We start from the raw sequence: 23,344 nt of genomic DNA, 5'->3' as shown, positions 1-23,344 counted from the left end.
CTACGTGGGTGCCATACGTCTCCTTCGCAAGTCTGAACGAAGATCAGACGTCTTTTTGGGTACCAGACCCCAACAGGTGTCCCTGGCATTAACATCAATAACGTGTTATCTACCGACGCAAGCGCGATTGCCGAGCACTTCGCTGAGCACCATGCTCGAGCCTCTGCATCAGAGAACTACCCTCCAGCCTTTCGCACCCTCAAACGGCGGAAGGAAAGGAAAGTCCTCTCGTTCACAACACGCCACTGTGAACCCTATAACGCCCCCTTTACAGAGTGGGAGCTCCTTAGCGCCCTTGCATATTGCCCCGACACCTCCTGGGCCGGATCAAATCCACAGTCAGATGATTCAACATCTCTGGTCTGACTGCAAGCGACATCTCCTCGTCATTTTCAACTGGATCTGGTGCGATGGCGTCTTTCCATCGCAGTGGCGGGAGAGCACCATCATTCCGGTGCTCAAACAGGGTCAAAACCCGCTTGATGTGGATAGCTACCGGCCCAACAGCCTCACCACCTTCCTTTGCAAGCTGCTGGAACGTATGGTGTACCGGTGGTTGGGTTGGCTCCTGGAGTCATTTGGCCTAATGGCTCCATGTCAGGGCGGCTTCCGCCAGGGTCGCCCTACCACTGGTTATCTTGTGTCCTTAAAGGCTGCCATCCAAACAGCCATTTCCAGACGCCAACATCTGGTTGCTGTCTTTTTTGACGTACGTAAAGCGTACAACACGACCTGGTTACTTCATATCCTAATCACATTGTATGAGTGTGGTCTCCGGGGCCCACTCCCGATTTTTATCCAAAACTTCGTGTCACTCCGTACTTTCCGTGTCCAAGTTGGTACCTCCCATTGTTCCCCTTCGTATTCAGAAGAATAGCGTTCCGAAGGGTTCCGTATTGAGTGTCTCTATTTTTAGTGGCCGTCAACGGCCTAGCAGAGCTGTAGGGCCGTCGGTCTCCCCTTCTCTATTTGCGGATGACTTCTGCATTTCGTATTGCTCTTCCAGTACTCGTGTTGCTGAGTGGCGCCTACAGGGGGACATTCACAAGGCGCAGTCATGGGCTCTAGCCCACGGCTTACAGCGTTCAGCCGCGAATTCGTTTGCCATGCATTTCTGTTGGAGTTGCACCATTCATTCAGAACCAGAAATTTACCTTAATGACGGTCCACTCACTGTAGTGGAGACATATCGATTCTTAGGACTGGTTTTTGACGCCTCATTGACTTGGCTACCTCACCGCTGACAGCTTACGCGGAAGTGCTGGCAGCATTTCAGTGCCCTCCGCTGCCTGAGCAGCACCAACTGTGGTGCAGATCGCTCTACGCTGCTGCAGCTCTACAGAGCCCTTGTTCAAGCCCGCGTTGACTATGGGAGTCTGGTTTACGGTTCGGCGGCGCCTTCAACGTTGCGTTTACTCGACCCAGTTCACCATTGTGGTGTTCGCCTAGCGACCGGAGCTTTTATAACGAGTCCGGTGCCGAGCGTCCTGGTGGAGGCCGGAGTGCCTCCATTGAAGGTTAGGCGTGCACAACTGCTCGCCATTTACGTTCCACACGTTCGTAGTACTCCTGTGCATCCGAATTACCATCTCCTTTTCCCAACCACGGCGGTTCGTCTCCTGCATCGGCGACCCAGGGCAGGGCTTACGATTGCGGTTTGCGTCCGGTCCCTTCTGTCTGAACTGGAGTCCTTCCCTTTACCACCTCTCCTCGAGGTCCATTCATGAACACATCCATGGTGTACACCTGGGCCGCAGATTCTTCTGGACGCTTCGCATGGCCGGCCGTGGTGGCCAAGCGGTTAAAGGCGCTACAGTCTGGAACCGCGCGGCCGCTACGGCCGCAGGTTCGAATCCTGCCTCGGGCATGGATGTGTGTGATGTCCTTCGGTTAGTTAGGTTTAAGTAGTTCTAAGTTCTAGGGGACTGATGACCTTAGAAGTTAAGTCCCATAGTGCTCAGAGCCATTTGAACCATTTTTGAACGTTTCGCATGGCCCTAAGGACTCCGTTAACCCTGCGCCTCTCCACTATCACTTCCTCTCTCTTCTCGACATGTACCGGGGCCATGAAGTGATTTACATCGACGGCTCGATGGCTGATGGTCACCGAGGCTTTGCGTATGTTCATGGAGGACACATTGAACAACACTCCTTGCCAGATGGCTGCAGTGTTTTCACTGCAGAGCTGGCGGCCTTATCTCGTGCTGTTGAGCACATCCGCTCATGCCGTGGCGAGTCATTCCTCTTGTGTACTGACTGCTTGAGCAGCCTACAAGCTATCGACCAGTGGTACCATCGCCATCCTTTGGTAGCGCTGTGGAGTCTATGTATGCCCTGGAACGGTCCCGTCGTTCAGTGGTGTTTGCGTGGACCCCAAGACACGTCGGAATCCCAGGCAACAAAGTTTCAGACAGGCTGGCCAAATAGGCTACGCGGAAACCGCTTTTAGAGATGGACATCTTCGAAACTGACATGCCTTCTGTCTTACGGCTCTGTGAGACGGAATGGCATAACAGTACGCACAACAAACTGCGTGTCATTAAGGAGACTATGAATGTGTGGAAGTCTTCCATGCGATCTTCTCGCAGGGAATTAGTTGCCCTCTGCCGGCTCCGCATTGGCCATACATGGCTAACCCATGGTTACCTCCTCCGTCGCGAAGACCCACCTCGGTGTCGCTATGGCTTACAAATGACGGTCGCCCGCCCACCTCTTGCTGGACTACCCACTTTTACCCACTCTGCGGCAGACTTTAAACTTTCCCAGCACACTGCCTTCGGTGTTGGCGACAATGCCTGCACAGCAGCTTTAGTTTTATGTTTTATCCGTGAAAGTGGTTTTATACTTCTATGTAGGTTTTAGCGCATGTCCTTAGTCCCTCTGTGTCCACCACCCTAGTGCTTTTAGGGTGGAGGTTTTAATGTGATGCAGAGTGGCTAGCTTTCCCTTTTTATTCTTGTGGTTAGGCAGCCACTGTAATCTGCTTTCATGTTTTACTCTCTTCAGTTTCTAGCGTCTCTATTGTTTTCTTGTCCACTTTTGTTCTTTTTAGTGTTCATTGCCTTCCCTTCATTCTTGTGGCTTTTCCTTTCTTTCCTTTTTGTTTTATATGTTTCGTCCGTTTTATTCTCACACTTGTGGCATTGTTTTATTAGGACCAAAGGACCGATGACCTCGTAGTTTGGCCCCTTCTCCCGCCCTCTAAACCAACCAACCAACCAACCTAATTCTTTTTAACTCCCAACACTCTCATCGCGCTTGGTCGACCGTTGGTAGCACTTTGTAACGCAGTTACTGACGCCTTCCGCTGATTACTTGGGATTTTTCACATCTACCTTCCTCAGTGCTCGACGTCCCCTGCCGGTCAGTGCATGAGGTCTTCCCGGTCTTCATTTATCCGTGGTTGTTCCTTCGCGCTTCCACGTCACAGTAACATCGCCATCGGTTGACTTGTGCAGCTGTAGAAGGGTTGAAATGTGTCTGATAGATCTGTTGTTGAGGTGACATCCTCGTTCGAAACAACTGAACTCTGGTGTTACTGCTTCCTTACTGACAACTCGATGCTCGCTGCCTATTCTGATAATGGCAGGTGCGCATCTCGTAACAACTAGTGGTCAGTTCCGCGTTACGTAATGGTGTTCGGGTACTTTTCATCGGAAAGTGAATATGTGACACACTTCCTTTCCGCGGCAACGGCCTTGACGCAGTGGATACACCGGTTCCCGTCAGATCACCGAAGTTAAGCGCTGTCGGGCTTGGCCGGCACTTGGATGGGTGACCATCCGGGCCGCCATGCGCTGTTCCCATTTTTCGGCGTGCACTCAGCCTCGTGATGCCAATTGAGGAGCTACTCGACCGAATAGTAGCGGCTCCGGTCAAAGAAAACCATCACCATCATAACGACTGGGAGAGCGGTGTGCTGACCACACGCCCCTCCTATCCGCATCCTCATCTGAGGATGACACGTGGTCGGATGGTCCCGCTGGGCCATTTGTGGCCTGAAGACGGAGTGCTTTTTCCTTTCCGCGCTCTGTGCACTGATTTCCTTCCCCTGATTTTGCGCTATGGCCTGGATGTCAAGCTTCGTTACTCGTACCGAAGAGCAAGACTCGCTACACTGCCTCTAATCCTCTCTGGCTGTATCCATTAATCTGCGACGCACAATGTTCAACCGAACGAGGAGTGTTGCGGCGCAGCACTAGCCGCTCTGGTTTCGCAGGTGCGTCGGCGTGATGCACGCGTAGCGTCGGCGGCTTTTCCATTGCGTAACGCAACGGTTGCGGCCGCAGCAGCAGCAGCAGCAGCAGCGGCGGCATCGATCTGCAGCGAGCACGTGCCGCCTGCGGGCCGGCCTGAGGTAGCGGCAGATGTCCCTGTTGCTGCACCTCCGCCTCTCCCACACCCAGCGCCGATCTCGGCATTGTGCACCATTCCCCCGCTGACGTTGCACCCGACATGTTGAACGTATCTGAGTTCTGGCCTCTGGGGAAAGCCAATTTCTGAGAGACAGGTTTCTGTACGCAAGTTCTCGGCAGATTCCGTCGCAAGGATAAGGTAGACACCGCACGTCAGCGAAAATAAACGGAACAAAGGTGACGTCACCATCAGACGGTGGTGTGTTCACAGGTATAAAAATTGTACGGAAGTACCAGTGATAAATTTGACCAGTGGCCGAAGTAAAATTTATTACAGCGGTTCTTCAGTAGGTTTGTATGGTAAACTGCTGAGACGTGAAACATTTCAAAACATTTAACTTGCTGGAAGAAATATAGCGCGACCGCTACGGTCGCAGGTTCGAATCCTGCCTCAGGCATGGATGTGTGTGATGTCCGTACGTTAGTTAGGTTTAAGTAGTTCTAAGTTCTAGGGGACTGATGACCTCAGATGTCAAGTCCCGTAGTGCTCAGAGCCATTTGAACCATTTAGAAGAATATACACACACACACACACACACACACACACACACACACACACACACACACACCAAACCGTACTTAGCAGTACTGAGAATTTTACGCACCAGTTGTCAGACTGGTAAGTGCAGAAATTCACATGAAGGATCAGCGGTTTGATAGCATAACCGACATTCAAACCAGTTTGGCGCGCAAGTTGATCAACAACTCAAAGGAGGGCTTTTATGGCAGTTTCACGTGGTTGTATGACCACCTTGTGCATTGTACTAAAGTGGGAGGAGTGGAGACGATGTAAAACAAGTGATACATTATAACCACCATGTTAACTTTTCTCTGTTACATATACACTTTTTGGACTAAACCCTTTCGTGAATAGCTGGTAGCATACGAAATACGAGGTGTGAGAAAAGTAGAGACTGACCACATTGCAAGCGATCTGGCAACTCTGTGTTGTTCTCTTGTGCATGCCGGTGTGTTCATCCCGTCCACGTGCTCAGTCCGACGTTCAGCTCGATACAGCCATCATGTGATTTTTGAGAGCGCCGTCAGTGAAGTTGTGTTTTTGTTGTCACGAAAATCGAACGCGGACGTTTGAGCAACGTTATGCCATAAAGTTTTGTGTTAAACTTGGGGAAACCGCGAGACTGACCTTTCAAAAGTCGAAAAAGGCCTGCGGTGAACATCCCTTATCAAGACCATACGTTTTTCGCTGGCACAAATCATTTTTGGAAGCTGAGAATACGTTGAATATGAACTCGCGCAGGGAGACCTTGTAACCTCCCCACCGTCATTTTATAAGAAATGTAATGACAATACTCAATACAAATGGGAGCCGAGTGTAACCTCCCCACAAAAATTTTAAAAGAAAATAACGATACTAATTAGAAATGCTGATTGACATGGCTCTATGCGTAACCTGCCCACAATCAAATGTACTGACAATGGCAACAAATGTGAAATTCGCAATCTGACTCAATTATAAATCCTTCAAAAAATTAAAGTCCATTCAGTGACAAGAAAATTCAATTAAACCGAAATATCGGTCTTTGGCCCTGTGTAAAAACAATCAGAATTAAAGTCTTACCTCAGAATAAATGGATGTCACATATCTGCTCTTGTTGTTGCGCACCACTTGGAGGAACTACATTGCAAATAATAATATTCTCCTTTTTTTTTTTTTGTAATTCTAGTGAAATTTTTCTTCAAAAAGAAGTGGAATGAAATGGGAAGTGCAACGAGATCTTTAGTTCAAAAAAATTAAACTTTTGAGAAAATGCTTTTGAAATAAAAAATTATTATTGAGAGACTTGTTGGAGAATAATTACAATAAATAAAATTTTTCATTATCTAATGATTATATTAATTAACAGTATACCTTATTCCTCATCTTGACCATTGTTGCCGACCGCCTACATCACACAACCGCACTGGGCTGCTACTACTGACCGACCGCTCTGCATGACGACTACAGACTGAGTACTGCTCTCAACTAGACAGAGCTACAGACTCGCAACGACTGACTGACTGCTACTCTGCATAGCGACAACTAACTCGCAAAGACTACTACTGACTGAGAACCGCTCGCAACACTCGCGCGGTCAAGCGCATACTCTCTGGTCACAGATGCTACAATGCCTCGCCATCGCTGCTGCGTTACATACGTGTTTCGTAACCCTCCACTCGGGGGGCAAAAATTTGGCAGCGATGGTGAGTCATTTGGACTTGCCAAGCGCGGCAAAATTTTTCTTTAATTAACAAAATCCTACAACTTACAGAATATTTAAATGTTGTGCACACGCACTAAGTACAAAATATATCAGACAAGGACAAAATGTGAATACTAAACATAGTAGCAAATCAGAAAAAAGTATATACAAACTTTTTGACAGATAAAGTGCACAGGCACTGAAAAAATTCTTTAGCATATGCAGAACAAATAAACAGACTGGCAAGAATAATTAGATGTAGTACATAAAGTAAATGTTGTGCACACGCACTAAGTACAAAATATATCAGACAAAGACAAAATGTGAGTACAAAACATAGTAGCAAATCAGAAAAGTATATACAAACTTTTTGACAGATAAAGTGCACAGGCACTGAAAAAATTCTTTAGCATATGCAGAACAAATAAACAGACTGGCAAGAATAATTAGATGTAGTACATAAAGTAAATGTTGTGCACACGCACTAAGTACAAAATATATCAGACAAAGACAAAATGTGAGTACAAAACATAGTAGCAAATCAGAAAAGTATATACAAATTATTTGACAGATAACAAAGTGCACAGGCACTGAAAAAATTCTTTAGCATATTCAGAACAAATAAACAGACTGGCAAAAAATATTATGTTGACAAGTGTACATGCACTGAAAAATGTCTTTAGCATTTTCACAACAAATAAACATAATGGCAAAAAAAAAAAAATTTATGTCCAAAGTGCACATGCACTGAAAAATGTCTTTAGTATTTTCACAACAAATAAACATAATGGCAAACATCATGTCGACCAGTGACATAAGTGTACTCACACTGGATTTTAGCGAATCGAAAAATGTATAACCTATGAACATAAATGATGTTACCAAAAAAAAAAAATTTTTTCTTTATGTGACAAGAATCAGGATAGGAAAGGGAAGGATTGCATCATGGTTGTAGCACTTTAGATTGCACACAGCTGCTCTGAAAGTCCATATCTTTCCACAGTAGTACAACACCAAGTGACACAACTTGAAGTTCTTTTCCCATCAGAATTTATCAGTGTAGCCAAGACACTGAACTGTCGTAGTAATGTTCCATGTTTTCATTTTGGCAGTACATTAGGTACACCAAACAGTGGGACCATAATAATGTCTTCATCGCTCATGGTGGTGGACAGCATGTCGTGTCAACACCACACTCTTACAAGGCACACCAACGTAGAATTAGTGCAAAACCAAATATAGTGCTCCATGATCACTGGGATAAACAGGACAAATGGACATTGCAGTAATTCAGGGTAGTCAGCTTATGAGGTGAAGGACATCAAGTCACATAATATTGACAATTACAGTCTTCATTGATAGTTCGTGGCATTCATAGCCCAGTTATTGAACATTTCTGTACCAAGTATGTAGTATTACAGAAAAATGTTCATTAATTGTTTTACATAGAATCAGTAGCCTTCTTTTCCTGGTTACAAAATATTATGAAATAATCGCATTCTTTTCAGTTACAGAGTATAATTAAGAATCATTAACCTTCTCCTAATTACAGTTAATTAATCATTTGTCATTAATTAATCATTTGTCTAATTACAGTTAATTAATCATTTGTATAATTACAGTTAATTAATCATTTGTCGTTAATTAATCATTTGTCTAATTACAGTTAATTAATTAATCATTTGTCATTTCAATATACTAAGAATTATTAGCCTTAATTAATTACAAAGCATTATTAAACAGTACCATAGTTAATTAATTATGTGTCATTCCAATCTTTTAAGAATCATTAGTCTTTTCCTAATTACAAAGCATTATTAAACAGTCACATTCATTTCCAACAACAAAGTATCAACATTGGAAACAAGAGCTAATCAATGGCATAATTAATAACAATTTCGTTGATTGACATTAATTATTGGCACTCAGTGGCCATCAAGTATTGAATAGAATAAAACATAGTTCATCATTCAGTATTATTCAGATCATTACAAAGTCATTATTAAAAATCAGTTAATTACAGTCAAATCATTAGTAATCACAGGCATTACAATAAACAGTGGCAGTTATTTGCTAGTGACAAAGCATTATTTTGAATATAGTCTCATTAAGAGGTAATTACTCGAGTGACATGCTATTCAGAGTTGATCAGTATTATTCAGAATTATCATAAACTAGTGACATTATGTGGGACTGGTAATACATTTTTTTTTGGTAGCAATGCATTGCGTTGGGATCGATAATTAATTGCTGAGGCATAATACTTTTTGCTTTTGACCTATTGCTGCAAATGAGGATAGGTAACGTCATTCGTCATGAGTCAGCTGTAGCAAGATTATGTAACAAGGCAGTACATGTGATCACATTTATAAATGATAAACACAAATGGGTAAAAAATATAAAAATGCAAGTACTAGAACAGGTATAATAAGTAACAGGTTTAGTAAGTATCATGAAAAACTTCTCCTGAAAAAAAAATACAAAATGGATTATTGACCTGAAAGAAGAAACGCACACTATGCTGAAAAGTAGTGAACTTCGAATTAACAAGTAGTGAAATGTGTATAAAATGTGTTCCATAGCTGTCCTTTCCAAAACTTTCCGTCATCCTACTATGCAATGTAACACCTGCTGTCAAAGCAAACCGCAACAAATACTTAAATAACTACGTGGCATAAAGAAAAAAAACTTCATTATCCATATCATCATAACTTCACTATTATCATCACCTGTAAAGAAAAACTTCATTATTCATAACATCATATCCTTCATCATTATTCATCAGTATTCATTATCATCTGCAAAAAATCACTTCATTACTCATTACATAACTATTCCTTATCTCTAGCATATTTCATCACTAAAACTAAGATGTGTAGTTCAGTCTGACAGCCTGCATCAATCACCTTGTATTCTGAAAGAAAAAATTAGTTAAGACTGCTATTCTTCGATGAGTATAGTATATTCTGGTTAATGTTTGTTAATCCTGATCCATTTACTCTTCCTCATAAAGTTATTGCATCTCCTTTCGTTTATTCCGTAGGTGAAATTCCCATTTATGTTAAATTTATTTCTTAGAATCATCATTCCTTTCTGAAATTGATGAACAAAGATTAATGTCTTGCATTTAAATCCTATACCCACTAAATAATGACTGGTTTATGGTGACACAATTAACCATACAGCATAACATGACAGAAAACGTAATATGTCCAAGACATTGACAGTGTTCGGATGCGAAAAAATGTACACAGAATAATACAATGCAGTAGCAAAAAAAAATGTGAAACAGTCACGATGTTGAGATGTCATAAGGCAAAAAAAAATGTCAAAGTCGACTGGTGTGCGTTATATCTTAACTATTTCATAGTGCATACAAACAAAACTGGAGTACAGTCATATACACAAAAAAATGGAAAATGTGCACGGTCTGATGTGTAACGACAAGAAAAGCGACCTGCTAACCTTACCTTGCCGGGCACTTGCCAAGAAAAAAAATACGATAATCATCAATAATTAGTCAGGTGAATTAATTGCATTAGTAAATGGCATCATAGTGTGTTGAATCATACAGTGGTTTCACTCAATAAACGGTTTAATGTTTGAGATATGGTGATTGCCTTTCGATTTTCTGGTTCTCAAAGTTTCGACGTGTACAACATTGGGGTGAGGGATACTGCGAATCCGATACGGACCTGCGTATAGAAGTTCAAATTTACTGCACTTACCTTTTAATTTGCTGGATAAATAGTGTGTACGTACTAATATCTTCTGTCCAACGTGAAAGTCGCGGCGTGTACAAACCTGTTTTTGCTGTCTTCTCCGGCGCTCTGCGGCACGTTTGATGTTGTTCAGCGCAATGTCAATTATTTCGTGGTGTCGTAGGCGACGATTTTTGGGGAATTCTATTAATTCTTTAATTTTGTTCGGTGGTTCAACGTTTTTCAGTATAACAGTCGGAGATAGCATAGTGGATTCATTTGGAATGGAATTAATTACATCTTGGAATGAGAGTATGTGTGTATCCCAATCAATATGTCTTTTGTGGCAGTATATTCTGCACAGCTTACCAATTTCCTTCATTAATCTTTCACAAGGGTTCGAAGAAGCGTGGTACTTGGATATATAGATCGGAGAAATGTTTCTAGCTCGTAACATGCGTGTCCATACACTACTACGAAATTGTGATCCATTATCAGAAATTACTTTCATTACATGCCCTACATGAAATAGAAAATGTTTTACAAATGCTTTCGAAACAGTTTTAGCAGTAGCTTTGCGTAACGGAGTGAAAGTAACAAATTTTGAAGTGAGCTCAACAGCGACAAAAATGTAGCAAAAACCTCTGTTAGTTCTCGGAATCGGACCAAAAATATCTACTGCGGCCATATGTCTTAATTTAACAGGTATAATGGGATATAAAGGAGGAATATGTGAAGTGGTGTCTGATTTAGTTTTCTGGCAAATTTTACAAGACGCTAAAACTCGTCGTATACGTTTTTCCATGTTGGTAAAATAACCGTTCTGTCTCAGTATAAGAAAACATTTTCGTGCTCCGTAATGTGCGTAACTTAAATGAGTGTACCAAATTAGTTTGTTAACCAGTTCGTCAGGAATGCATAATAACCAAATGTTGCTGTCAGGATGAGAGCGGCGAAACAGAATGTCATTGCGCACAGTGTAGTGGTTTCTAATCGTAACATTATTCTTATCTAGCCAAAGGTGTTTAATTTCTTTCCAAACATTGTCTTTATTTTGCTCTTGTGCTATGTCCTGTAATGACGATGAAATAAAGTTTTCAAATGCAACTTGCTGAATGTACATGACACTGAAATTTGCTTTGCAGAAGTTGGTTGCTACGTCTTGCTGATTGTTACTGAGAGAACGCGATAGTGCGTCTGCTATAACATTTTGTGTGCCGGGAATATGAACAATCGTAAAATTAACTTCTTGTAAATATAGTTTCCATCTACTTAATCTGTCGTGAGTAAATTTAGCTGAAAGCAAAAAATTGTATAGCTCTATGGTCTGTGTAAACGGTGGTATGTCTGCCATAAAGAAAATGCCTAAATCTCGTGAAAGCCCATACAACACATAATGTTTCAAGTTCTGTAACAGAATAATTTCGCTCAGCAGGTGACAGAATGCGACTTGCAAATGCAATGTTTTTAATTACTATAGAACCATCTTCTTCTACTTCCTGGAAAATGTGTACGCCTAAAGCGGTGTTGGAACTGTCGGTAGCAATGGAAAAATTTCTAGTAAGGTCTGGGTGCGATAAAAGTGGTGCATTCAACAAAGCATTTTTCAAATAACATTCTCATGAGCAAAATTCTGCGTGTCAAAAGTAATGTTTGCGTTACTGTAATATGCAATCTGTGCTGTATCTGGTTAAAAATCTATCGTACGTGTTATTATTTACGGGAGAATGTTGTGGCATATCCACTATATGAACTGTTCTGTTATTTCATACTGACGTGTTACGCTATGGATGACACCTATTGTCTGGATCATTCATGACAATGTGTTGTTGCTAATGTTCTTGCTGCTGAAAAGATCGACTGTTATTAAATGTACGCTGAAAATTGTGCTCATCATTTTTACGTCTGTCATGATAGTAATTTCTATACGGCGCATTGCAATGCGAGTTGAAATAGTGTGTTGTCTGTACGTAGTTATTTCTTTGCTGCCATGCGTTACTATTTGTTGGGGCTGGGACTATACGTGCACGCGGCGAAACATTAAAGTTTGGTTGACCTTGTAGACTGCATTGTTGGTTACGTATGCTAAGCGGTTGACTTTCATGCTATTGTGGTGAAAAACATCTATTGTTACCAAAAAAATGCGTTTGCTGTTAATTTTACTTTTACACATACTGATGATTACGATTTTATCTGTAATTAAAATTACGGCGGTAGTTGTCATTACGGGAGTGCCTACTGAAAATTGTCACATTCGGTAAAAGATTTGTCATATCAGGTTTTCTTTGTCATTTTTCTTAATTATAGGTAGAGCAATAGTTAAAGAGCAGTTTGGATAGATATAAAGGATAGTAGAAGAGAAGGCAGCAGTGCAGAAAACTAAAGATGAAACAGCACTACTACAGCTCGGGGCCCTATGCTCGCTACGGCACATATTCATTAAAGCGTAATGAATCCCCTGAGGTCATTACGCACTGCAAATAAATTTTAGCTTTTGCGTTGCACGCAATAGCGGTAAAAATTCAAAGGCAAATTGTTGTATTCGTGCTAATTCAAATTTCTTCATTACAGGCAATGCTGTTGTAAATACAATAGCAATTTGTCGCTTCAGGTTCAAAGCTAGTTTCTCCATTACAGATAATAGCGGTGAAAGTACAAAAATAAATTGTCGTATACAGTGCAAATCGTGTATCTGTGTTCTGCCATTATTAAATTCCTTACATTTTCTTACAAATGCAAACTGCTTATTATCAACGTTCTCGTCACTGAATTTGAGAACACGTTCGGGTTTGTGTGTGAATCTGTTCGTCTCTGTCATTTCGGTTTTCAAGTTGCGTAGCTTTTCAGATTTTAATTCGCATGGCTTTTCGGATTTTAAGTCGCGTAGTTGCTGTAAATTGCTCACATTATACACGCTGCGTGACTCTGACACATGTTCATAAAGTGGCGTCTGTTGTGTATTATTAACAGAAGTGTTTTTTATTTCTGTTACTTCTTGTTGTAAATTTGATAACTTCCTACGTAACGTGTTGTTAGATGAATCGATTTCATTAATTGTCAGCTGTAAATTTTGAAATTCAGGCGTTTGGATAAATGAAACCGGTGCAGTATCGTCTGATTTATTGTCATTAGTATTTTCGATAGCATCAATACGACTGGCCAATTCATCACATTTTTCAGTCAGTATTTTAACCTGATCATCGGTTTTAGAATCAGACGCATTAATCTGTTTTTGCAACTTGCGCGTAGTTTCGCTCAGTTTTTTAACATCAGCTTTGATGACATCGCAATCCTGTGTTAGATCTAGTTGTTCGAATCTATCTGTCACTGTTTGAATATTTACTGTGTGTGTATCCGTTTTTGCTTTAAGATCAGAAATTTCATCCCGTAATTCCGCGTTCAATTGTTCTATGGTATTAATTTTGTCGGACACTGTAGTAATATTATTGTCTACATACGTCTTCGCTTTCGCGAATATTTTACGTTTGTCCTCTTGTCTCTGTGCAGTGATTGTTTCCATGACTTGTCGTTTTACTTTGTTTTGATCTTGAATAAATCTGCGGAAACGCGTATCACTGTTCTGTATGTGCTGACTAAAGCGCTCGTTAATCTGAGTGTTCTGCTGTTCGAATTTCGCGTCTATCTTTGCGTCCATAGTGCGCGAAAGTTCTACCGTCATTGCTTTAAACTCGTCCCGTAATTGTGCAGCTTTTTCAGAGCATTGTTTAGCGACTCCGCTAATTTCGTCTCTGAGTGTTTCTGTTGCGGCTGTTTGCATTTCTCTTAATTCTTGCGCAACAGACTTAATTTCTTCGCTATTTTTTTGAGAACAAGCCTCAATTTCCACGCGCAATTGTTCCTTAGTGTCATGGCACTGCGCGGCAACGTCTCTAATTTGTTCACTAAGCTGTCTGTTATCTTCCCTAAGTTGTTTGAAATTTTCGTCATTATTGTCAAGTTTTTCATTTAAGTGTTTGTTATCTTCCCTAAGTTGTTTGACCTGTTCATTGAGTTTGTCTTGTTTTTTGTCATTATTGTCAAGTTTTTCATTTAAGTGTTTGAAATTTTCGTCATTTTTGTTCTTAGACTGTAGCATTATTGTCATAAATTGTTCCAAAGTAACATTACCTACTTTATTCTCACTACTGTTTGATGGTGTATCTACAATTGTCGCGTTTTGTGTGACCATTTGGTCATTCTGTAATTTACAAAAACGTTTATCAGTCGGATGTACATTGTCAGACACTGTTCCGGAATTAAATAAATCCGTCGTACTTTGTGTATCCTGATCACTTTCTTTAGACAAATTTGCCTGTACGTTACTTGAATTTTCCAAATCGGGTGTGTTAAGCTCTGCAGCGCTCATTACCATAGAGCATTCTGCGTCATCAATTGTCGTCAAGTTAACAGACGAGACAATTGAGTTCGTTTGTTCATCATTAAGGTGAAAGTCATTATTAGTGGTTGGAATGCACTGATTGTTAGTGAACGCAGGATTGTCATCATTACGTTGCGTATCACAATTACTATCGGTCACGTTGTTTAAGTCGGTAATTTCATTCACAATACTTCGCGATACACTATTCACAGTCTTTCGCGGCATTTTTACAATAGTCAAAATTTTTCACAAAACAAATAAGCACAATGCAAAAGCAACACACAAATACAACAAAGCAGCAAATTGCCGTTGACCTGTAGAAAGAAAGTCACAATATTATTAAAAGCGTTGCGCCAAATCCTAATTATCTAAGCAAATAAGAGCAGATATCTGACTGTCGCTCAAAAGACTCTCAACGAAATACGATCCTGGACTGGGTGTCGCCAAGTGTAACCTCCCCACCGTAATTTTATAAGAAATGTAATGACAATACTCAATACAAATGGGAGCCGAGTGTAACCTCCCCACAAAAATTTTAAAAGAAAATAACGATACTAATTAGAAATGCTGATTGACATGGCTCTATGCGTAACCTGCCCACAATCAAATGTACTGACAATGGCAACAAATGTGAAATTCGCAATCTGACTCAATTATAAATCCTTCAAAAAATTAAAGTCCATTCAGTGACAAGAAAATTCAATTAAACCGAAATATCGGTCTTTGGCCCTGTGTAAAAACAATCAGAATTAAAGTCTTACCTCAGAATAAATGGATGTCACATATCTGCTCTTGTTGTTGCGCACCACTTGGAGGAACTACATTGCAAATAATAATATTCTCCTTTTTTTTTTTTTTTTGTAATTCTAGTGAAATTTTTCTTCAAAAAGAAGTGGAATGAAATGGGAAGTGCAACGAGATCTTTAGTTCAAAAAAATTAAACTTTTGAGAAAATGCTTTTGAAATAAAAAATTATTATTGAGAGACTTGTTGGAGAATAATTACAATAAATAAAATTTTTCATTATCTAATGATTATATTAATTAACAGTATACCTTATTCCTCATCTTGACCATTGTTGCCGACCGCCTACATCACACAACCGCACTGGGCTGCTACTACTGACCGACCGCTCTGCATGACGACTACAGACTGAGTACTGCTCTCAACTAGACAGAGCTACAGACTCGCAACGACTGACTGACTGCTACTCTGCATAGCGACAACTAACTCGCAAAGACTACTACTGACTGAGAACCGCTCGCAACACTCGCGCGGTCAAGCGCATACTCTCTGGTCACAGATGCTACAATGCCTCGCCATCGCTGCTGCGTTACATACGTGTTTCAACCTTCGACTCGAAAAATCGACGAAAACGTCGAGCTTGGGCGTGCTCTTGTGAGATTACTTCTCCAGTCAATTTGTCAACCAAGTGTTTTATAAATGTGCCCTTGAAAGGCCCAGGAAAAAGGTTAAGCGAGCGAGACCGGACATTGCAGAGAAGTGGATACTGCATTGCCTCTACGCCGCATGCCACACGGCCACTTACCTCACTGAATTTTTGACCTCGAAAGGCATTGCTGTTGTTCCACAGCCCACCTATTCGCCTGATCTGAGTCCGTGTGACTTTTTTCCTTTTCCAAAATTAAAAAAAAGTCTTAAAAGGACGTAGTTTTGGGACTGGAGAACATTCAGAAGAAGTGACCAACATGTTAAAGGCCCTATGGCCTATGAGGTTAAGCGCTGTTACCAAGACTGGGAAGAACAACCCTTCCGGTGTGTAGCCGCTGGAAGGGAACTCGATCGAAGGGGACAGTATTGTTAAAAAAAAAAAAAAAAAACTTTGGTAGGCAGAAAATCAGTCTCCGTAGAGTCGGCCGGCAGTCATGTAGTGTGTAGGTGGGAAAGTCGTGAATCCTGTGGGCCAGGTGTGATATATCAGTGTGTTTCATATTTCTGGATTCGGGAGGTAGTTATCCATAAGACAAAGCCGTCATCAGTTCGAAGGTTAGTTTGAACGCCACGTGCTCTACTATCCATGATGCTGTTGGAGGTATTATGTCGTTGTCTTCTTCCGAACTTTGAATCTCCTTATCCAGGCAGTTGTAGGGGTACCTGCAGTCGTGGAATCCGAGCCAAGCTGCAACTCAGTATTCTTTACATTAACAAACATTGCAGCTAGCGATGAAGTTATTCTGCCAGAACGGAAAGCACATTCCTGTGTGCTGGCGTGGAATTGTGACGAGTCATTTTGCGGCTTGTTACGCAAGTATTGCAGTTTTCTTAAGTAAATGTTGCGGTTTATCGAAGTCGCACGTGGTCATTAGCCAGAGGAGTCATTAGCCGGCTGAAATTAGTGTTAAGTGAAAGAGACGGTTTTCACGAGGCGTAGCAGAAGCAAATAAACAGAATTCGCTTCCGTGCAAACTTCAGATGTTTTGTTTTTGCTTTCTCTCTTCACCTGCGTAATTCTAACAGCTACCCTGTTCGGTGGTTGGATCTAGGGCTCTCTTTGAAGGAAGTGAGGGTACTACAGTACTTCTATCTCATGTATTGAAGGAATGGCAACATTCACCCTGCTTAATTGGTCAAAGTGTTACTGGCATCTGAGTATTAAGATCGTTTGATAAGTGTCACAGTGACAATAACTGATCAAAGTCCGACACATAAATTGTTTAACGTGCCGAACGTCTGTAGGAGTGTTTGTTTTCAGTGTCCAGCTATTTCAATTTACGTAGAAAACTCGGAACAACTCCGTACTGTGTGCCAGAGAGACAAGATTAAGAGTGCAGGCATTCTTCACTGGTATCGAAACCCTACTTAGCTTTGTGTGTTGTTCTAGTGTCTGAATCCTGTACGAGATGTTTTTCAGGATTTGAAAGCGCCATGCTAGGGTGACCTCTGTTACAATTTGTCGAATTCCGTAGCACAAGACTAATGGCCGCGACGTTATGACAGTATGAATGGCTGACGTTAATAAGTGGCTTCGTGAATTAGCGGAATAAACAATATGCCCATCCTGTAATTACCTGTCATAACTAGGCAGCACGACAGGCACGAAACAACTGAAGCTCGAACCGTGAGAATGGAGGAAGATATTTTGCACATCATCTGTTAGTTGTAGTAGTAGTAGCAGCAGCAGCAGTAGCTTTTCTGTTCTTCATTCCGAAGACTGCTTTGATGCAGCTCAGCGCGCTATTCAGAAAATATGTGTCTTTGTAATTTGGCGCTGGGAAAACTGAGTCGTTACACATATGGAAGAAACTTTTTTTTACACCTTGATAAGAGAAGAAACAGAATTACGTACAAAACAAAGCAGGAGTCAACACATCACAAAGACAGTTACCCATACAACAATGGAGAGCGTTTTCCAGAAACACGAATAATAGCTTCGTTCCCGAATCGTACATGCGTATTCGTTTTTCACAAGGGTTTTTTTTTCGTGTGCTGTGGTATCCTTCTGACCTAGATAAGGATGAACAAGAAGAAGCGATACTGTTAATTGCGCACAGATGATGCACTAAAGTGCACGGAATTAACATGTAGTAGTAGTAGTAGTAGTAGTAGTAGTAGTAGTAGTAGTAGTAGTCCTACAGTTCGATTCGCATCTGTGATTAGCGTAGTAACCGCAGTGTTCAGTGCGTATCACACCTACTCCGAAAACAAACTGCCTGTCATCCAGCAATCCTCACACACTACTATTTTTCTGAGGCGTCAGTTCTTTTCATTTATTATTTCTGTGTTCTCTCTACTTCTTCATACGGTCGGTTTCTTCCACCTTCAGGCCATTTTCGCCGACTCATGATGCTGATGATTTTTTTCTCCCATACTCTTTTCATTATCTGGGGTATCAACTTCAGAAATATTATCTCCATTTATTCGTCTGCGTTCTGCTCTCAGAAAGTTCCCGGAGCATAAACGATGAATTCGATATTCGTTTATGTCTTCAGCACTTCTTCGTAGACAAGCATGGTGAAAAGGTTGTTACAAAAGTGAAGAATAAGTACAAAGGCGTATTACTTGTCAATGTTTCAAGGGAAAAAGTTGGTAGATGGACCTAGAAGCTAACAATGAAGGATGCCAATCTTTACTGAAGCGTCAAAGAAACTGGTACGGGATGCGTATTCAAATACCGAGAGACGTAAACAGGCAGAATACGGCGCTGCGGTCGACAACGCCTATGTAGGCGCAGTTATTAGACCTCTTACTACTGCTACAATGGCAAGTTATCAAGATTTGAGCCGGCTGCGGTGGCCGAACGGTTCTAGGCACTTCAGTCCGGAACCGCGCGACTGCTGCGGTCGCAGGTTCGAATCCTGCCTCGGGCATGGATGTGTGTGATGTCCTTAGGTTAGTTAGGTTTAAGTAGTTCTAAGTTGTAGGGGACTGATGACATATGTTAAGTCCCATGGTGCTCAGAGCTGTTTCAACCATTTTCATCAAGATTTGAGTGTGGACATGGTGTTATAGTCGACACACGAGCGATGGGACACATCATCTCCGAGGTAGCAATGAAGTGGGGTTTTACCGTACGACGATTTCACGAGTGTACCGTGAATATCAGGAATCCGGCAAAACATGAAATCTCCGGCATCGCTACGGCTGGAATAAGACCCTGCAAGAACGGGACCAACGACGACTGAAGAAAATCGTTCAACGTGACAAGTGCAACCCTTCCGCAAATGGCTATTGATTTCAATGCTGGGCCATCAACAAGTGTCAGCGTGCGAACCATTCAACGGAACATCATCGACATGGGCTCTCGGAGCTAAAGCTCCACTCGTGTGCCCTTTATGACTGCACGACACAAAGCTTTACGCCTCGCCTGGGCCCGTCAACACCGACGTTGGACTGTTGATAACTGGAAACATGTTGCCTTGTCGGACGAGTCTCGATTCAAATTGTATCGAGCGGATGGATATTTACGGGTGTGGAGACGACCTCATGAATCAAAGGACTTTGCATGTCAGCAGGGGACTGTTCAAGCTGGTAGAGGCTCCATAATGGTGTGGGGCATGTGCAGTTGGGATGATATTGGACCCCTGATACGTCTAGATACGACTCTGACAGGTGACACGTAAGCAAGCGTCCTGTCTGATCACTTACATCCATTCATGTCCATTGCGCATTTCGACGGTTTGGGCAATTCCAACAGGACAATGCGACACCCACACATCCAGAATTGCTACGGAGTGGCGCTGGGAACACACTTCTGAGTTTAAACTCTTTCACTGGCCACCAAACTCCCCACACATGAACATTATTGAGCACATCTGAAAGTTAGTTTCGAGTGTCATGAGCTACAACCAAAGTAATCAATACGTAGGGATCTATGTCCTAAAGCATTAGAATATACGTACGTTCACAGATCGCAAACCACTGTAAAATATTTGGCAGTGGGTACTTTGCAGCACAATAGTGGTTCTCTTTCCTGTTACTCTTGAAGTGGAGCAAGGGTAGGGCTGCCACCCGCCCCGATATATCGGCACAGTTACCGTTATGGATCTTCTTGTCTCACCATCCCAACAAGACCCAATTTTGTCTCGATTTTGCAAAATACTGTTACGAGCTTGGCGAAAATAGTCAAGTAACGCCATGTTTTATCGCGACATGTAAATGCAGCTTCAGTTAATTTTATTTATGTAAACAATTGAAAACACTATTATATACCCCCCCATGAACCATGGACCTTGTCGTTGGTGGGGAGGCTTGCGTGCCTCAGCGATACAGATGGCCGTACCGTAGGTGCAAACACAACGGAGGGGTATCTGTTGAGAGGCCAGACAAACATGGGGTTCCTGAAGAGGGGCAGCAGCCTTTTCAGTAGTTGCAGGGGCAACAATCTGGATGATTGACTGATCTGGCCTTGTAACATTAACCAAAACGGCCTTGCTGTGCTGGTACTGCGAACGGCTGAAAGCAAGGGGAAACTACAGTCGTAATTTTTCCCGAGGACATGCAGCTTTACTGTATGATTAAATGATGATGGCGTCCTCTTGGGTAAAATATTCCGGAGGTAAAATAATCCCCCATTCGGATCTCCGGGCGGGGACTACTCAAGAGGACGTCGTTATCAGGAGAAAGAAAACTAGCGTTCTACGGATCGGAGCGTGGAATGTCAGATCCCTTAATCGGGCAGGTAGGTTAGAAAATTTAAAAAGGGAAATGGATAGGTTAAAGTTAAATGTAGTGGAAATTAGTGAAGTTCGGTGGCAGGAGGAACAAGACTTTTGGTCAGGTGATTACAGGGTTATAAATACAAAATCAAATAGAGGTAATGCAGGAGTAGGTTTAATAATGAATAAAAAAATAGGAGTTCGGGTTAGCTACTACAAATAGCATAGTGAACGCTTTATTGTGGTCAAGATAGACACAAAGCCCATGCCTACTACAGTAGTACAAGTTTATATGCCAACTAGCTCTGCAGATGATGAAGAAATTGATGAAATGTATGACGAGATAAAAGAAATTATTCAGGTAGTGAAGGGAGACGAAAATTTAATAGTCATGGGTGACTGGAATTCGTCAGTAGGAAAAGGGAGAGAAGGAAACATAGTAGGTGAATATGGATTGGGGGGAAGAAATGAAAGAGGAAGCCGCCTTGTAGAATTTTGCACAGAGCATAACTTAATCATAGCTAACACTTGGTTCAAGAATCATAAAAGAAGGTTGTATACCTGGAAGAATCCTGGAGATACTAAAAGGTATCAGATCATATAATGTTAAGACAGAGATTTAGGAACCAGGTTTTAAATTGTAAGACATTTCCAGGGACAGATATGGATTCTGACCACAATCCCTTGGTTATGAACTGCAGATTGAAACTGAAGAAATTGCAAAAAGGTGGGAATTTAAGGAGCTGGGACCTGGATAAACTGAAAGAACGAGAGGTTGTAGAGAGTTTCAGGGAGAGCATAAGGGAACAATTGACAGGAATAGGGGAAAGAAATACAGTAGAAGAAGAACGGGTAGCTCTGAGGGATGAAGTAGTGAAAGCAGCAGACGGTCAAGTAGGTAAAAAGACGAGGGCTAATAGAAATCCCTGGGTAACAGAAGAAATATTGAACTTAATAGATGAAAGGAGAAAATATAAAAACGCAGTAAATGAAGCAGGCATAAAGGAATACAAACGTCTCAAAAATGAGATCGACAGGAAGTGCAAAATGGCTAAGCAGGGATGGCTAGAGGACAAATGTAAGGATGTAGAGGCTTGCCTCACTAGGGGTAAGATAGATACTGCCTACAGGAAAATTAAAGAGACCTTTGGAGAGAAGAGAACCACTTGTATGAATATCAAGAGCTCATATGGCAACCCAGTTCTAAGCAAAGAAGGGAAGGCAGAAAGGTGGAGGGAGTATATAGAGGGTTTATACAAGGGTGATGTGCTTGAGGACAATATTATGGAAATGGAAGAGGATGTAGATGAAGATGAAATGGGAGATAAGATACTGCGTGAAGAGTTTGACAGAGCACTGAAAGACCTGAGTCGAAACAAGGCCCCGGGAGTAGACAACATTCCATTAGAACTACTGACGGCCTTGGGAGAGCCAGTCCTGACAAAACTCTACCATCTGGCGAGCAAGATGTATGACACAGGTGAAATACCCTCAGACTTCAAGAAGAATATAATAATTCCAATCCCAAAGAAAGCAGGTGTTGACAGATGTGAAAATTACCGAACTATCAGTTTAATAAGTCACAGCTGCAAAATACTAACACGAATTCTTTACAGACGAATGGAAAAACTGGTAGAAGCGGACCTCGGGGAAGATCAGTTTGGATTCCGTAGAAATGTTGGAACACGTGAGGCAATACTAACTTTACGACTTATCTTCGAAGAAAGATTAAGAAATGGCAAACCTACGTTTCTAGCATTTGTAGACTTAGAGAAAGCTTTTGACAATGTTGACTGGAATACTCTCTTTCACATTCTAAAGGTGGCAGGGGTAAAATACGGGGAGCGAAAGGCTATTTACAATTTGTACAGAAACCAGATGGCAGTTATAAGAGTCGAGGGGCATGAAAGGGAGGCAGTGGTTGGGAAGGGAGTGAGACAGGGTTGTAGCCTCTCCCCGATGTTATTCAATCTGTATATTGAGCAAGCAGTAAAGGAAACAAAAGAAAAATTCGGAGTAGGTATTAAAATCCACGGAGAAGAAATAAAAACTTCGAGGTTCGCCGATGACATTGTAATTCTGTCAGAGACAGCAAAGGACTTGGAACAGCAGTTGAATGGAATGGATAGTGTCTTGAAAGGAGGCTATAAGATGAACATCAACAAAAGCAAAACGATGATAATGGAATGTAGTCAAATTACATCGGGTGATGCTGAGGGAATTAGATTAGGAAATGAGACACTTAAAGTAGTAATGGAGTTTTGTATTTAGGGAGTAAAATAACTGATGATGGTCGAAGTAGAGAGGATATAAAATGTTGACTGGCAATGGGAAGGAAAGCGTTTCTGAAGAAGCGAAATTTGTTAACATCGAGTATAGATTTAAGTGTCAGGAAGTCGTTTCTGAAAGTATTTGTGTGGAGTGTAGCCATGTATGGAAGTGAAACATGGACGATAACTGGTTTGGACAAGAAGAGAGTAGAAGCTTTCCAAATGTAGTGCTACAGAAGAGTGCTGAAAATTAGGTGGGT

The 23,344-nt window shown here is 41.8% G+C and overlaps 1 protein-coding gene and 1 pseudogene across 5 annotated transcripts in view; both read left to right on the top strand.

The window, feature by feature from the left end:
- Positions 1-23,344, top strand: part of LOC126485117 (oxysterol-binding protein-related protein 9) — a 520,094-nt gene that overhangs the window by 168,198 nt on the left and 328,552 nt on the right. The gene's annotated exons all lie outside the window — the stretch shown is intronic.
- On the top strand, positions 3,689-3,806 carry LOC126485828 (5S ribosomal RNA; annotated as a pseudogene).

Source organism: Schistocerca serialis, chromosome 6 (genome assembly GCF_023864345.2).
Source record: "Schistocerca serialis cubense isolate TAMUIC-IGC-003099 chromosome 6, iqSchSeri2.2, whole genome shotgun sequence".
NCBI lineage: Eukaryota > Metazoa > Arthropoda > Insecta > Orthoptera > Acrididae > Schistocerca > Schistocerca serialis.
This window is presented reverse-complemented; position numbering and strand designations above follow the sequence as displayed.